At 47.8% G+C, this 5,647-nt stretch overlaps 1 long non-coding RNA gene across 1 annotated transcript; it reads right to left on the bottom strand.

Moving 5' to 3' along the window:
- Positions 1-3,631: 3,631 nt before the first annotated feature.
- On the bottom strand, positions 3,632-5,110 carry LOC129603282 (uncharacterized). Its single transcript, XR_008693043.1, has 2 exons — positions 4,955-5,110; positions 3,632-4,837 (listed from the first exon to the last, which is right to left on the bottom strand). It is a non-coding gene; the product is annotated as an uncharacterized LOC129603282 (long non-coding RNA).
- Positions 5,111-5,647: the final 537 nt, after the last annotated feature.

The raw sequence follows: 5,647 nt of genomic DNA, 5'->3' as shown, positions 1-5,647 counted from the left end.
GATGCTCCCGTTGGGCTGCGGCGACACATGGCTGAGGAGTTTGCCAAGGGTTCCCTCACGGCGTAGATGCGTCGAACACTTCGCATTCGTGTCTGTATGTGGGCACGGAACAGCTGCGATGAGAGGAGTCCGAGCCCCGAGTGACACAGTCTGCAGAATGTGCACAGCTTTCACCCACACCGTCCCATGAGTGCCCAGACAAACCGAGGAGGAAGTCTGTCAGGTCTGTGCACCACTTTGGTCCTTCCTGTCCTTAATACTGCGACAGAACTGAGTTTTCTTATTTGGCCAAATCAAATTGTGGCACTGGACTGGACAACGACAGGAAATCTGCCATCTGCAGGAAGTGGCAGATAAAGAACCATATGTATGATGGGTTTCTCGATACATGCTGCATTTATCAAAGCGCTCCTCAGGCTGGAGTCACAGGGATCAGTTGTGTATATAGAACTCCACCCAAACTATTAGAAGGCACTCACGTCTGTCAGTCTGTTGTTTTGTTGTTGCTGGTGCTCGGCGTGAGGCGTATGCGGCTGTCTGTTTACATATTTAACCTTTCATTTCATTGCTTCTCTAGTTTGGACTTAACATTGAAATACCATATTAATAATCTTCCCTCTGAGACCGTTATTTGTTGAATTGAACGGAGCCCAGCACCTGACTGGCAGCGATCTGCTGTTAGATCCTTGACTTGGTTGTGATTCCTTCACTGTGACCAGTTCATGTTTCACTCTGTAATATTTTCCAGTCAGAGAGATCATTTTTTAGTCGGCGTACTCACTCTCACCACCCGTGGCTCTTGGTTCGCAGTGGAACAATAACCCAGTGGGCTCCTTCCCCACCTCTGCTGCAGGAGGAAATAGGACATTCCTCCTGCCGGCTCAGGCCACAGAGGAAATGGAACAATATACTTCAGAAATAACAAGGAGGAGGCCATCAGAGCCACAGCTTTTATTGGACCCACTAATGTTGGAGTAGTGAGACAGAGGATGGAACGTAGAAATACCTTTTTGTCTCAGTGCGGTAACAACCAATCACAATCACTGCTGCTCACCGTGTCCCATGTCTGTAAAATGTACTTGAGCACAAATCCCATTTACTTGTTAGTTTCAAGCAGGGAAGGATTCCAGCTTTTTCACGTTGCATATTTGGACTCAGCCCGACTTTGATGGGCATCCAGTATCTGATGCAGCAAACTATCTCGATAAAACGGAAGGATCTGATTTGTTTCATTTCATCAGCAGAGCAGCCTGACGTAATGAACTTATTAAAACAACCAAGCTCAACTGGAGCCTGATCATTACTTCAGATCTGACTGACTTCAAAGTTTAAGAAACAATCACATCAGGGTTTGGAGCCAGTGGCATCGCCTTTTGGTGTATCTTTGTCCAAGTGCTAAAACATCACAACAAAAACTGTTGTTATGCCAATTAGCCGTGCAAATTGGTGTTATGAACTCCAACTTAAAAAAGTCCCATAAAAATAATATCTGCTCCAGTTTTAACTCACTCCACATTTAGATTTATGACACCGTGTTCTTCTACTTTCTGCAATAAAGGTTAAACTGTTTTGATTAAAACGTGGCCGACGTCCAACTGTGGGGAATTTGGCTCAGAGTGTGTTGACAGCAGAAAACCACAAGTGTGAAGCCCTGGTTTTCAGTTTTACAGCTCACAACCAGGTGTTTAACTGATTCCCATTCAATTCTGCATCACACACCGGCGCCGTCGCATTCCTGCGGCTGTCAGACTGCTGGATTTTAACGAGGTAGTCTCCTGGTACAGTAGCGTCTCTCTCTTTAATGCTCCTGGGATTTATCAGGCTGTGAGCATGACTATGTACACAAACATGCTCAATTAATAGTTGAATAGATCAGTGGAAGAGCAGATTGCGTGTAATGTTGTTCCCACCGTACAGTATGGGAGTTTAATGTCGTGCTGGACCGATCGCTGGTCTACATCAGTATTCTTAGCAGCTACTCACCTTCAAAATGCTCTATTCGTACAAATCACATAAACAAATGGTGATGGATGGTGGCGGGCTGTCTGTTTGGATGGCCAGTCAGAGCTTACATGAGGTCACACTTCTGGCTGGGTTTTCTCACTGCTGCAACGCTTGGTCTGCCGCTGTGCCGCTGTGTGCTGTACTGGCAGCATGAGACAAGCGCGTGCATTCAGACTTTCATAAAGGATGAGCGCTGAGCTGCTCGCTGCACCAGCCTCCGTCCCAGCCTCATGTTTTATTGCTGCAAAGTCACAGAAAATAGCTGAAAATGAAAATTGAAATGTTTTTGTATGTGATGGAGGCGTGAGCGAGGACGTGGAGGCTAAAGACAACTGGACCTTCAGGAGGCAGAACTGGACCTGATTCTGTGCCCTTTGATTTGGGTCTGTCTGATTAAACAGCATTGTGCTATGGACTTGGCGTGATGTTATGTCTCCATGCTTATTATCAACCAACAGGTTGTTCTCTTGAACTGAAATGTTTTGTCAGAGACACTCATCAGTTTCGATGGGTTTTGGATCAAATTTGAACTTTTATACAAACCCATAAGCATTAATGTTTTATCTTTGTTTAGCTAATTCATGAGTCCTGTTGTGTTGTGTTTTTTAGCGTCAGAGTGAAGTGTGTTTTCAGTCGATCTTCTGATTCTGGCTGAAGATGAGTTTCTTAGTTCTCTGACAAACCTGTCAGTCATTCAGGACTAAGCCCCGCTGACATACTGTCCAATTACCTGATAAAAACCCTCGGCACCCGAGCGAGCGAGCGTTTCACATGAACTAAAGACGGATGATGTCTGTGCTGTGTTGTACACGTGGACACGCGTTTGTGTGTGTGTGTGTGTGTGTGTGTGTGTGTGTGTGTGTGTGTGTGTGTGTGTGTGTGTGTGTGTGTGTGTGTGTGTGTGGTGTGTGTGTGTGTGTGTGTGTGTGTGTGTGTGTGTGTGTGTGTGTGTGTGTGTGTGTGTGTGTGTGTAGGCGCATCAGTGATGGATCAAGCTATCCCAGGAATGACATTCCTGTGGGCGAGTGTGCCTCTGTCAGTGTGTGTTTGTGTGTGTGCATGATGGATCAACCTATCTCCACAGAGGCAGGATGACAGAGGAGCTGAAGACGGTGAAAATGGGAAAGTGTTCTGGTTCCGTGACCGGAGTTCACCGGATAAAACGGCTGAGGAAAAACAGTTAGGAGGAATATTTATAGGTAAATAACCAGATTTTTCCCTCAATGTATTAGAATCTGTGCGGTTAGTGATTTATTCCTCATCCCAGCAACAGAAACAAAATAGAGTCAATAAATTATGAGGATTATGGGAAAAAAATCTAACTCTCAAGGTTTTGCAATAGATGAAAGTGTTATGTGTAGTCAGAGCCTAAAGCTTCGCCTTGTTTGACTGAATGGATTTCAGGTGTGCTGACGCGAGGGCATGTGTTTCTCAGCACACGGGTTCTGGGCTGATGTCCACTGAATTGGATCAGTACTTGTACAGTAGAGTACACAGAAAGGCAGTAACTGGGAGAGATGGAGAAACCTGCACCTCAGAGGCTTCTGTGACTAATGATCAGGCTGCGTCGCAATCAACATTTGCAGCTTTAAGGAACCTCAGAAGATGAAGTAACAACACAGAGACGTCCAAGTTTTAATTTAATTGAAAGTTTAAATGCAATTTTATTTTGAATCTAAACTAGCCTCGCTCTCGGCCAGTTCTGGCTCATGTGGCCAGCTGGCTCTGACACAGACCAGATGCTGTGAAAATAAAGGCACGGAGACGGATAGACATATGCACGCTTCCATCTCTCCCTCCCTGGGGCGAATAAATGGGAGGCATCTCATCCGGAGAGTTCTCGTGGCCAGTAAAATTCTGCTAACACAGAGACGCCCGCCAGGCCCCAGCTGCTGTCATTACAGAACACGTGAACTAATTGATTGGAGGGCGCACCCGTTGGTCAGAGCGGGCCGGTTGTGGGGGGGTTAGGAGGACGGATGGAGGGGTCGGGGTAAAGCGGAGGACAAGCAGGTGAAGGTGGTGAGAGGGTGTGAGGGTGTGTGAGGGAGAGCAGCATGGGTGATAAGTGAGCACGTCACTCATCAGCCATTACTCAAGTCCTGAAGTGAACATGGGCGCAGCGGAGGGCGCAGGAAGTGTCACGCAGTGCAAAACGGATGCAGGTTCCAGTCGATGCATGTCATTATCTGAGGCCAGAGGTCGGGCAAATACTTAAAGTAACTGGAGTGTGTGTGTGCGTGCGTGCGTGTGTGGGGGAGCAAATAAATCAAGGTCAAGTTAACATTCGACAGAGCACTAAAGAGGCACAAACACACTGGACAGGAAGGAAATAAATGGCGCTTAGTCGTATTTATGTTCATGTTCTACAAACACAACTCAGCGTCAGATATTCTTATTTCAAACGGAAATAGATGAATTTACTGAAGAGCCAGGCAGAGATTGAAGACACATCAATGATCCAGAAATGATCGTTATGACACATTTCCCCTCATCGCTATGGCAACTGATGGGTGTAACGCTCCAATTTATCCTCCAGCAACGTATAAGTGAGCGTCAGATGTAAACGCCGTGTCCCAGCGTGGTTGACGTCTATGCTGTTTGCCTTCTGAAGTGTGTTCAGCCCAGTAGCTGCCTCTTCACTGTCCTTTCAGTCCCACATCACGCTCCCTGAACCTCCTGGCTTGGATTGGACTGCGTTCGCTTTGTCAAAGCGTTTCCTCTTCTGGGCTCTGACACCTGGACCCGCATGAAGCACTGGAGCTGTGCCCTCGGTGGCTGCAGCAACGGCCTGCGGCTTCAGCTGCTTCATGTAGTACATGCACTGCTCTGTCTGTAAATGCAGATAACAATATGTGTAGTCTTTACATGAGATGGATTAGAGGGCAGCGAATGCAGACTGTGATGCTGCCTGTTGATGCCTGAAAGCAGGTGTGAAGCAGGCGTCCACCTGGTCGCACAGATAAAAGTTGAGCCAGGGTTTAGTTTCACTCCAAAGCGCCGAGCAGACGGACGAACGCACGGCCGCTGTGAGGGGGTCGGGGGTCGGGGGCTCCGAGGCTCCGAGGCTCTGAGGCTCCGGGGCTCCGAGGCTCCGAGGCTCCGGGGCCGCCGTCCTGCGTCGTGACTCAGGTGGCGGCTGTAGATGACAGCGCTGCGCCTCCAGTAAACAGCGTAATTATGGTTGGAAGCAGACGTCAGCGGCTGCAGAAGGAAGTGTCATGAAAGGGTTTGTGAGGAGGCGTCTCAGCCTGTTATCGAGCAAATATGGTTTTATCTCCCATGCGTACGAACGTGTCCTAACGGGTGACGCCTCACATTTACTACGCTGCATTCCTCTGCTGCCAGCCTGGACCTGTCTGCTGTTGGTCCTGCCTCTCAGCTGCTCGTTATCGCTGCCTGAGAGCTGCCATGCGAACGCGCCGCCACCATCTGCATGTTACTGTAAGGTGTGAGCTGCTCACACAAACACGTCTGGCTTCAGTCATCTGCCTTCATCTAATCTTCAGTCTTCTTAATGCGGTTCCACGCATGAAATATCATCATTGTAGCTGCCACAGTTTGTACTGCAGCCAAAAGGAGATCTCACATTACAATTACTATCATTTATTGTTTATTATTGTTATATGTGCTGGCAGAGTCT

The sequence above is a fragment of the Betta splendens genome, chromosome 17, assembly GCF_900634795.4.
Source record: "Betta splendens chromosome 17, fBetSpl5.4, whole genome shotgun sequence".
NCBI lineage: Eukaryota > Metazoa > Chordata > Actinopteri > Anabantiformes > Osphronemidae > Betta > Betta splendens.
Note: the sequence above shows the minus strand (reverse complement) of the source record. Positions and strands in the feature narration are given on the sequence as shown.